The 11,706-nt window shown below is 37.2% G+C and overlaps 1 pseudogene; it reads left to right on the forward strand.

The window, feature by feature from the left end:
* Positions 1 to 10,546: 10,546 nt before the first annotated feature.
* Positions 10,547 to 11,646, forward strand: LOC107005999 (annotated as a pseudogene).
* Positions 11,647 to 11,706: the final 60 nt, after the last annotated feature.

The raw sequence follows: 11,706 nt of genomic DNA on the forward strand, positions 1-11,706 counted from the left end.
TCGGGTTTTCAAGTATCAAACGAAATCATTTGAAAGCAAACCAAATCAATAAAACTCGGTTTTTCAACTTCGGGTTTTTTGGGCTTTTTTGGATTTTCAGGTTTTTCCGGTAAAGTACTTCATACAAACATATAATTTATTTATACTTCAAATATTTCTTTTTTCCTACCATAATGCAACTATCTAAGTTATTTTTTTAAGAAAATAACACAAAATGTGAAATGATTAATGACACTAAAATATCCAACAAATAAATAATAATGAAATCATGTAAAATAAATTTTGCAAATTAATAAGTCATAATGAAATTGATCATAATTTAAAAGTACTAAATCATGCTAAAATAAGTTTAATAAGTATTAATTACATGATTATATATTAAACGAAAATAAAATTAGATTATGTATTTTAATTGTGTAAACCTATTTAAAACTAAAAAATAAATATTCAATATTATTTTCATTCTTAGTATTGAATTGATTTTCTCCTTTTGTATTATAATTAATTTGATTTTGATTTAAGCTTTATTATAATTACCAACATATATGGACTATAATATTTAGTTGATCATTAAGAATTCTAACTTTCAAACAAAAAATAAATATATTAAAAGATAAAAACTATGAAAAAGTATAAGAAATATTTAAAAATATATCAAAGTAAATATTTTTACATATAGAATAAAAATTTTAAATTTATATATATAATGTCGGATTGGTTTGGTCTCAAGTTGGTTTTTTTAGTTGAAACCAAACCAACCCAAATATAATCGAGTTTTTTTTTCAACACCAAATCAAATCAAACCAAACGACTAATCGAGTTTTTTATTTGGTTTGACTTGGGTTGCAGTTTAGTTCGGCTCGATTGTGTACATCCCTACTATACACAACCATATGTCAATATAGGAACTAATGGTGTGTCAATAATGTGTAACATAATTTTTTTAAAAAAAAATTTACAAACTCAAACTAATCATACAAAGAATAATAAAAGTATGGCCTTGGCAGGTAGATAAAAAAAAACCAAACAAAAAAGACATATCAATAGGATGACTACTGAGTGAGCAAGTGTGGGTTTAAGCTAATGTGGGATGAAGTGGATATTACTATATCATGTTTCTTATTATCCCTCTAAACAAGTTTAAATAGATATTACTATATCATGTTTCGTCCACCTAACATAGAGAGTGGTGTGCACTCTCTCAAGTGAACAGCCTAAAATAACTAACATAATTTTATATCTACAATTATTTTATTATAAAATATATTTTCTTATTTTTATTTTAACTTTTTTTTCTTTTTATTTTTTCTCTTTCTTTCTTCTTTCTTCTTCAAAAAATTCATTATCATCTTCATTCATTGAAGTTTCCCACTTTCAATATCATCATTTTTACCACAACTTCATCTTCTTTTTTTTTTTCTACTATTAATTTTACTCTCTTTAATTTTAAAACTTCATCTAAAATTTTCTTACATTTCGAACAATTTGATAAACCCATTAGATTTCAAGATGATTAGGAAGTATCATATAATTTTTTTATCCGATTTCAATTAAGTTCTTTCAATTTTCAGGAAATTCATTGATTCTTTTAAAATTATCATTTGTTATATGAAAAATGAATAGTTGATGATACCTTCAAAAATTTTAATTTCCTTAGAAAAATAATTTACTTTGTTATGATAACTTAATAAAGTCTAAAAAAATATATGAATTCTATAAAGAATTTAATCGGAGAAAAAGAAAAAAAATGGGAATGGGGTTCAATGGGGGTGAAAGGTGAAGAAAAAAAATGAAGGAGAATCACTTTGGAGTGGGAGATGGGAGTTGAAGTGATACTTAATATAAATCAAAATTAAAAGTCAAAAAGTAAGAGAGATAGAGAAAAAGAAATAAAGAAAAAAAAGATAAAAGGAAAAACTTGAAATGAAAAAAAATTACATTTTAAATTAAATTAATACGTGTCATGTAATGATTGGTGTGTGAACACGGTTGCTTCTTAGAATTTGGGGTTGATCGAAAAATGATATAATAATATATGTTTAATATTATTTAGTGGGGGTAATAGGACGGTCACAAAATTAAGATGCCTTTTTAAAAATTCGGAACAATTTGAATAGTGACTTTATGTCTTTTCTCTAAATATAATATAGTTACATATATCTTTAGCGTGTAATAAAGTTAGGACATGTTTTGTAAATAAATTCTATAATATGATTTCAGTTTCCACCTACACATTTTTTGTTGAAAATTAGACATCTAATTTGATTTTGATTTTGATTTTGTTATATTAATATTTTATAAAAAATTAATTACATTTTGATTTACTATAGGGGCAAAATCATAATTCAACTTCAAAGTTAAGAGTTTTCCTCTTATAATAATACTAGTTCTTGGACACATGTCTTGCACGTGTACCCTATCTTAATTGGTAAAATTGTTTCAAATTATCATGGTATAAAAAAAAAATTATAATTAAATTACATGAATATCGTTCATTTTTTTTAAAAAATAAATTAGTTCACATGTTTGGCATCCACTCTTGGATACCAATAACAAATTAAAATATGACAGTAAAGTATCTCTTCTCCAAATGAAATAAAAGCTGAGAATATTTAGTAATTTAAAATACTATAATTATAAACACAAATTAATATAAGTATATTCTTATCCCATATGTTAATTATCTACAAGACAAAGTTGAGAGAAAAGAGGAAAGATGAAAAAACGATAACGTGACCTCTTAGGTTATAAGTCACCTATATGGGCAACAACTTAGTGATCACGTTAGTCATGCCTCTATACCTCTGGCGGGGTATACTGGATCCTCTCGATGAGACGTATACATTGGACTCCACATTTAGCTCATGTGGTTTTATATCGATTGTTAGTAGCTCCCACATTTAGACTCTAGTGCATTAACCAGGTTATCAGTTACATGTTCAGAATCAACATGTTATAAACTTTGCCATTGCATTTGGTTTAGTTCATATCAGTATTTTCAGTACATTATCATGTTCATCTTATATCATTGCTAAGTATGCTTTGTTCAGTTATGTATATTGTTCGACTTTATTCAATCTTTCATGCTCAGTTACTTTCAAGTACTGACGCATACTCTGCACTACATTTTCTCGTGATGTAGGTTCAGGTCCTCTACATTCAGATCATGCATAGATCGATTCCCGATTTTCTAGTTCAGTAGCATCAGTGGTGAGACCTCATTCTTCGAGAACGATTGACATGCTTATCTTTATACTTTCTATCGTTAGTTTCAGTTTTGCTAGATTTAGATAGAACATGTCCCAACATCTCCAGTCAGTTAATTAGAGGCTTTATTTCAAACATAGTTTAGATATTATTTTAGTTGAGTTTGATCTTTCTGTGTTATTAAGATCAATTTATTTATTTAGAAATTAACAGGTAGTCCTTATCATTTCAGTTATGATGTTTTAAGCTTCCCCACAATATTTTCCTACTTCAGTTTATCTAGTGTGCTTATGATGTGCCAACTCAGGGTTAGCTTGGGGTGACTCGTGATCCTAGATCCCGTGTTACGCCTTGGGGGTACCTTAGGGGCGTGACAGGAATGGGTTTATGGCTTGGGGCAAGTCAACATGACAGTAACTCTATCTAGAAGACTGGAGATCCCAAGAGGTAGGTTCAAGGAGAAAAAAAAAATAGTGACTGGCGTTTCAACATTGTCAGTAAACTCAATCCATTTTCGTGATGAAGATAATGTTCAAGGGCAAGGTTAAAACAGTAAGACTTGCTAACGAGTCAATAAAGCTTAAAGGTTTTAATAATTTTCTACGTTTTTTAATTATATAAAATAGTGTATCTATGCAAGGATACGGTTAGAAATCATCTATGTTAGTGTGACGTGTAAGCCGCTTCAAAGAGAATTATTATAAAAAGTCTATTCTCTATACACTCATGAAATCAAAAGGTTTTCATTGGTGAAACAAACATAATTGTAAGAACCATAAATGGTAAAGGTTGACTGTGTGACATATGGTTGTTTCAGTAAACTCCAAACCTCGACGATTCAAATATATCACATATGCCAATTAAACAAGTATATCCGACTATGTTCATCACGAAAAGCTCAACAGGAAACCTACTTATCCAAATGCAATTAATCATTTCTTGTAGAGTACGCACTCATCCCTGCATTTCTTATGTTATAACAACTCCACATTCATGTGTGGGATTATTGGGTATATAGTAAGAATTAATAAAAATGAAGGAAAGATGAAAAGAGGACTGTGGAAGGTTGTCTTATGCTTTAGTAAGAAAAAAAACATTTTCCCCTCATTGGTGGTGGAAAGAAAAGTTTAAGTGTTTAAATAGAGAAATTGTTCTACTAGTTGTTAAAAGGGTTGGAAAGAGAGACCCTCTCACGTCGTGGTCGTTGCTCGCTCGACTTCGACTTCGGCTTTGAAAAATGATCGAGTGATTATTTTTTTTGGCAAAATTTATTTTAATTATTTAATTAAATTAAGTTAAGTTAAATGGCCGAAACCTATTTAATTATTTAAGTAATTCACCGAAGCGACCTGACCCAACTCAGATCCACGCGACCCATGTTTAAAACGTCTTTTCCATTTTATTTGAATTATTCACCGTTGGAAATGACTATTCTGAAAGGTTGTAACTTTCAGGAACAACCATGATCGTTCTGAAGGGTTGCAAACTTTCATGAATGGTCATGTGGTTTGTGAAAAATAGCAACCTTTCAGAACCAGTGTTTCTTGGCTCTAAATACCTGTGGTTCCTCAGACTTTTAACTTATGAAATTTATGAACTTCATCTTCTTTTCTTCACAATTCAAAATTCATGTACTCTACTGTCGTTGAAAGGCTCGCCGACACCATTGTTTTGGGTATCAATACACTATTGAACAGAATCACTTTATCCTTGGAGGATCTATTCCACTTCAAACCTCGGATACTAGAGGAGAGTAATTTCCATAATATGACACTATGCAATCAGTGGACTCGGTTTCTCTTTCATACAAGTGTATGTTTTATATTCATTAATTTATTTTCTTACTAATAACAGATAGTATTAAATAATAGTATTAAATAATATTAGTATTTACTGTGTACTAATCCTAGTCCTATTAGGATTAGTACTCCTTAATTCTAGTCCTATTAGGATTAGTACTCCTTAATCCTAGTCCTATTAGGATTAGTACTCCTTCCTATATCTCCTATATATATCTCCCATGTATTTCCTTATTAGGTTAACACTTCAATACAATCAATATTCCTTCATGGTATCAAGAGACAGAAAACCTAGATCTTCTTTTCTCTAGGTTTTTTTTTCTCTCTTTAGGGCACCGATCGTTCCCTCTCTTCTCTTGGGCGGCGGCAGCCATGACAACCGAGGTGGATCCTCTCGATTCACTTCCTTCTGGCGTTAAACTCCTTCTCAGGCATCTTCATGCCCTGATTCCCGAAAAATTATCAGACATAAATTACCCTACATGGAAAATCACCGTTCTTACAGCCCTTGAGGCCAATTACCTTCTCAAATACGTCGATGGAAGCACAGAACCGCCGCCGGCAGTCATCACCGCCACGGACAAATCAGAAAAAACCAATCCGGCCCATGCCGCCTGGAAAGCCGTGGATGGCCAGATCCGATCATGTTTGATTGCGGTCATCTCTCCCACGGTTCAGAAACACGTCCGATCCTACACAACTGCTTCAGCCCTGTGGACGGCCCTCGCAACACGCTATGCATCAATTTCCCACTCTCATATTTTTCAATTGCGTGATCGTCTCCACACAATTACCAAAGGCACGAAAACTATGGCGGAGTATTTAGACGAGGTCTCCACCATCATCACAGCCCTCGACACCGTGAACGAAATCATTCCCGAAAAAGATCTCGTCATGTGCGTCGTTCGGGGGCTCCCATCAGCTTACTCCTCCATTAAACAGGCGGTTCGCATCAGTCCAACGCCCGTTGACCTGGCTACTCTCTCCTCGTGGCTAAAAAGTGAAGAAATCAACGTGGATCTGGAGAGCAAACTTCTTCTCCGAGAAGCCGCTGTTATGGAGCCGGCCACCGCCCTCACCGCAAGCCAGAACTATCGCGGGGGGCGTGGTGGCGGCCGGCAGGGGAGCCGCCATGGCTACGGCAGAAACAGCGGAGGCCGCGGGCGCGGCGGTCGGCAGGGCAGTCGTCCGCCGTACGACGGTCAGCAGCACGGCAGCAACAACAGCCTGCACTCCTTCGGCAGCGGCGGGCAGTCATCTTCCAGCGGCGGGCAGGGCACTTACGAGCGGGATCGTCCAACTTGTCAAATCTGTCAGAAAACAGGACACACCGCTGTTCGTTGCTGGTTTCGGTATGAGGAGAGCCGAAATAGTGATAACCGTGCCAATTATGCATCTCAAGCCGGCCCTTCCTCTGAATGGCTGTTGGATACTGGGGCCAACATGCACGTTACTTCTGATCTATCCAAGCTTAACGCTCCAAATCCATATCATGGCTCCAATGGTATTACTGTTGGCAACGGTGAGTCCCTTAATATTTCTCACACTGGCACGGGTACCATTAAAACCCCCACCGCTATCTTTCACCTAGGTAACCTTACCCACGTCCCTTCTATTAAATCCAATCTCCTTTCAGTTCACCAATTCACAAAAGACAATAATTGCTCACTCTTGTTCACCTCTAATGATTTTCAGATCCTAGACAATACTACCAAGAGGGTGATTTTTCAGGGCCCCTGTGAGCATGGTCTGTACGTTCTTCCTGGCACAAGTTCGTCTGCCCACCCAGTTTCAGAAAGCGTTCCTGTGGCTCCGGTGGCTCTTTCGGCTGATGGCCACAGTCTGTTGTGGCACAGTCGTCTGGGTCACCCGTCTACTCAAATAATAAATTCTTTAATGTCTCAATTAGGTTTTTCTTCCATTCATGTAAACAATTGTGACTCCTGTTCAATTGCTAAATCTCATAAATTACCTTTTACTTTATCTGAGAAGCGTACAACTGCACCTTTTCAACTTATTCATTCTGACCTATGGGGTCCTACTGCTGTTCCTTCATTTGCTGGTTTTCGCTATTATATTTGTTTTGTGGATGATTTTACAAAATACACTTGGTTGTACCCACTAAAACACAAATCACAGGCATACACCACCTTTGTCACTTTTGAAAAAATGGTCAAAACACAATTCAATTCTCATGTTAAACTTTTTCGAAGTGACAATGGAAAGGAATATGTCAATAACATCTTTGGCCAGTTTCTGCAATCCCTGGGAATTATACATCAAACCTCCTGTCCATACACTCCCGAACAGAATGGGGTGGCTGAGCGTAAGCATCGCCATCTCATTGAAACGGTGGTTACTCTTCTACATCAATCTCATCTCCCTGTCTCCTTTTGGGTAGAAGCTCTAGCCACCGCAAACTACCTCATTAACAGAATGCCCAGTCACACTCTCTCCAACAAATCACCCTATCAACTCCTTTACCAAGAACTTCCCAATTATACCAACCTCCGCGTCTTTGGGTGTCTTGCCTACCCTTGGCTACGCCCTCATATTACTCACAAATTACAACCCCGATCCCGTCCTTGTATTTTTTTGGGCTATCATCCTACCTCCAAGGGTTATCGCTGTCTTGACCCACAAACTCATAAAGTCTACATATCTCGTCATGTCAAATTTGTCGAAAATGAGTTTCCCTACGAGTCTATTTCCTCCTCCACAAATACATCATTCATTGGCGTCCTTCCCTTTTTTCCAACATACTCACATGGTCCCTCACCACCTTCCCCCACACTTCCACCCACTACCCAACTACCCCTCATCACCCCTTCGACCGTCACCCACAATACACCCGCAACCACCACCCACACTCACAACCAACCCGAACCACCCCATACCCACAACATCTCCAGCCCGATCCGTTTTGGGTCCTTCCCGGCCACCCCCGAATCACCACCGCCCGTGCCACCCCCCAATACTCATCCCATGTTAACCCGTGGCAAAGCCGGTATCTTTAAACCCAAAACCTTTCAGGCTACCATACTACCAAATACACCCCTTCCCGATAGTGAACCAACAACCTACTCTGTTGCCTCAAAAAATGCTTATTGGCGTCATGCTATGGATGACGAGTTTAAGGCTTTGACTGATCAGAAAACTTGGGTTCTTGTACCTAAGCCCCATGGGCGGCACCCAGTGGGCTGTAAATGGGTGTACAAAATTAAACACAATGCGGATGGCAGTATTTCCAGGTACAAGGCTCGTTTGGTTGCTAAAGGCTACAATCAGGAGTATGGGCTTGATTACTCCGAGACATTCAGTCCTGTTATTCGGCAGGAAACCATTCGCCTGGTACTGTCACTCGCCGTGCGCAACAATTGGCTCATCAATCAGTTGGATGTTTCCAATGCTTTTCTTCATGGCATGCTTGATGAAACTATCTACATGACGCAACCACCGGGCTATGTTGATCCCCGCTTCCCTCAACATGTTTGCAAACTCCAGAAGTCTCTGTATGGGCTCAAGCAAGCCCCCCGTGCTTGGTACACACGTCTGAAAACGTTCCTCCAGGGACTCGGCTTCACGTGTTGCGTACACGACACGAGTCTGTTTACTCGACATTCAGCACACGGTACAGTCATTCTTCTTGTCTATGTAGATGATATCATTATTACAGGCTCTACTGCAGCTCTCATTCAGGATGTCACTCGAGCTATGCATACTACCTTCAAAATGAAGGACCTTGGCCCGTTACATTATTTTCTGGGAATGGAGGTTTCTCGGACAGGCAGCGGCTTGTTTCTTCATCAGTCAAAATATGCTCGAGATCTGTTGCAGAAAGCTGGACTGGAAAAATGCACCAGTCAACCAACACCGATGGCAGTCTCTTCGTCTACGAATGGAGCCGACACCCCCTTTGCCGATATCACCCACTTCCGCAGCCTCATTGGGGCTCTACAGTATCTGGCCATTACCCGTCCTGACATCCAGTTTGCTGTCAACCGAGTTGCTCAGCGCATGCATCAACCAAGTGAACATGATTACCATTGTCTAAAACGCATTCTCAGGTACATTTTTGGCACTCTTGGTCGTGGTTTACTCATTCGACCCGGGGACTTGGAGCTTCGGGGTTTCTCAGATTCAGATTGGGCGAATGATAAAAATGACAGAAAATCTACATCGGGGTTTCTCGTTTTTTTGGGGCCGAACCTGATCTCCTGGTGTACAAAAAAACAACCCAAGGTCTCTCGGTCCTCGACTGAAGCTGAATACCGCGCCCTTGCTCTTCTTGCTGCTGAGACCATGTGGGTCACATATATTCTTCGCGAACTCCGCGCCACTCACACTGTTCCTGCTCTCTATTGTGACAACAAATCAACCATCTGTGTGGCCAAGAATTCCGTCCTACACACCAGAATGAAGCATGTTGATACCGATTGTCTCTTTGTTCGCGATGAAGTTCAGGCCGGCACCATGACTGTGCAGTATGTACCCACTGAAGAACAACCGGCTGATATTCTCACCAAGCCTCTCCCGAGCCGACAGCACGATTACCTCAGTTCCAAGCTTCCGTTCGCTTCCGCTCAGCTCAGCTTGAGGGGGGATAATAACAGATAGTATTGAATAATAGTATTAAACAATATTAGTATTTACTGTGTACTAATCCTAGTCCTATTAGGATTAGTACTCCTTAATTCTAGTCCTATTAGGATTAGTACTCCTTAATCCTAGTCCTATTAGGATTAGTACTCCTTCCTATATCTCCTATATATATCTCTCATGTATTCCCTTATTAGGTTAACACTTCAATACAATCAATATTTTTTCACTTACTACATGATTTAAACTTTGGCATTATATTGTTTCTGCAAAGTTTGGTTATCATTAGTATTAGTTTAAATATAGATTGCTTAACAAAAGTATCCACAGAACTCAATTGAATGTGTTATAGATGTCAATTATAAACAGATAACATGGCCAAAAACTACAACAAAGATTCAGTTAATATAGTGAATTGTGATTGAAATGTGAATCATTACAGCGTAATGTAGGCAGTCATGTGTTTGTAGGCAAAACTGAAGCTCTACAAAAAAGGACATGATTTTGTAAACTAATATGAAAACCAGTTGATTTGCTAATTTCTATGTAAATAAAAATTTCTTAGAAATTGAAACATTCAGTAAAGTAGAATTTAATGCTTTACAAGACGTGATGATCCTACCATTTTATTAGGGTGCTTCTTAAAAGTTAATTGTCTCCATTGCTATTTTTACCTTATACATCTTACATCATAAACCAATAAATATTAGTAAGTATTTTAAGTTTACATCAATTAAATAAAATAAAATTATATAAGAGTATCAATAAAGGCAATCATTTTTTTATTCTTCAAAAAATTCTCTCCGCAGAAAAATTGGCTTAATTTTTTGCATTAAAACCATCGGAATATTTACCAACAACGTAATTCAGTTTTCAATATGACTCTGCCTTATTTAGGAAGGAATTAAGAACTTAGGGTTCATCAAGTTGACTGGAAATGCATGATAAATTTGTTAATAAATAATACCGCTCGTGGAAGAGAGGCACAACTCTTCCTTGGAGTCATCTCATTAGCTTCTACCTCAAATGCACTATTTGTGGTGTTACTCTTCCCTCTCTCAAATCATGCGAATTCAATGCTTCTCAATCGTTGAAAGAAGAAGTCGAAATCCTCCTAATGTTCAAACATTATCCTTACATTGTTCACTGTTTCGGAGCTAATGTCTCTTTGGAAGATAACTTCAATCTTTACAACTTATTGCTCGAGTATGCTTTCGGAGGAAGCCTTGCTGATCATCTTCAGAACTGCAATTCACTGTTGGAGTATGAAGTTAAAAAACACAGGAAGAATGTCTCTTAGGGCTTAGTTGCATTCACAACAATGGAATTATTTACTGTGACATCAAGCCTGGCAATATTTTCCTTTTGGGCATGGACAAAACTGCCAAGATTGCTAATTTCGGGCTTTCCGTGACCTTGGAAGATGTCATGAACCAAAAACAGGAAGTTATCAGGGAACAGAAAGGTATATGGCACCAGAATTTGTGATTAACACCGAGTATAACCCGCAGGTTGATATTTGGGCTCTTGGATGTACTGTCTATGAGCTTATTACGGGGACACTGATGTGGGAAGATGCAGATGGTGATTATGTGTTGGACAAAATTGAGTTTGAGGAACCAATGTTTCAGAATTCAAAGTTTTCAAATGAGGCTCAAGATTTTCTGGGAAAATGTCTTGTGAAGAATCAGAGCAAGCGTTGGACTGCAGACAAGCTCTTGAACCATACTTTTCTGTAAAATTCATCCAAAATAGCCAACACAGCAATAACAAGGAAGAAGAAAATTGATTCAATGTCCCTTCTACACAAACCAAACCAGAAGATAACAATCAAGATCGACCGTCATAAATTCTCAAGGCAAGTGCTGGATTCGAAGTCCCTTCTAGACAAACCAATCAAGAAGATACCATTCAAGATCGACAATCGTAAATTCGTGAGGCAATTCCCAAATCTTAAGGAAGTAGAGAAGAGCATAAAACTTGTGGAAGGATATTGAGTATTGACAATAGATGGATAGATGCATATAAAACTATAAATTGATATATATATATATATATATATATATATATATATATATATATATATATATATATATGAGAG

Source organism: Solanum pennellii, chromosome 12 (assembly GCF_001406875.1).
Source record: "Solanum pennellii chromosome 12, SPENNV200".
In the NCBI taxonomy this organism is placed as follows: Eukaryota; Viridiplantae; Streptophyta; class Magnoliopsida; order Solanales; family Solanaceae; genus Solanum; species Solanum pennellii.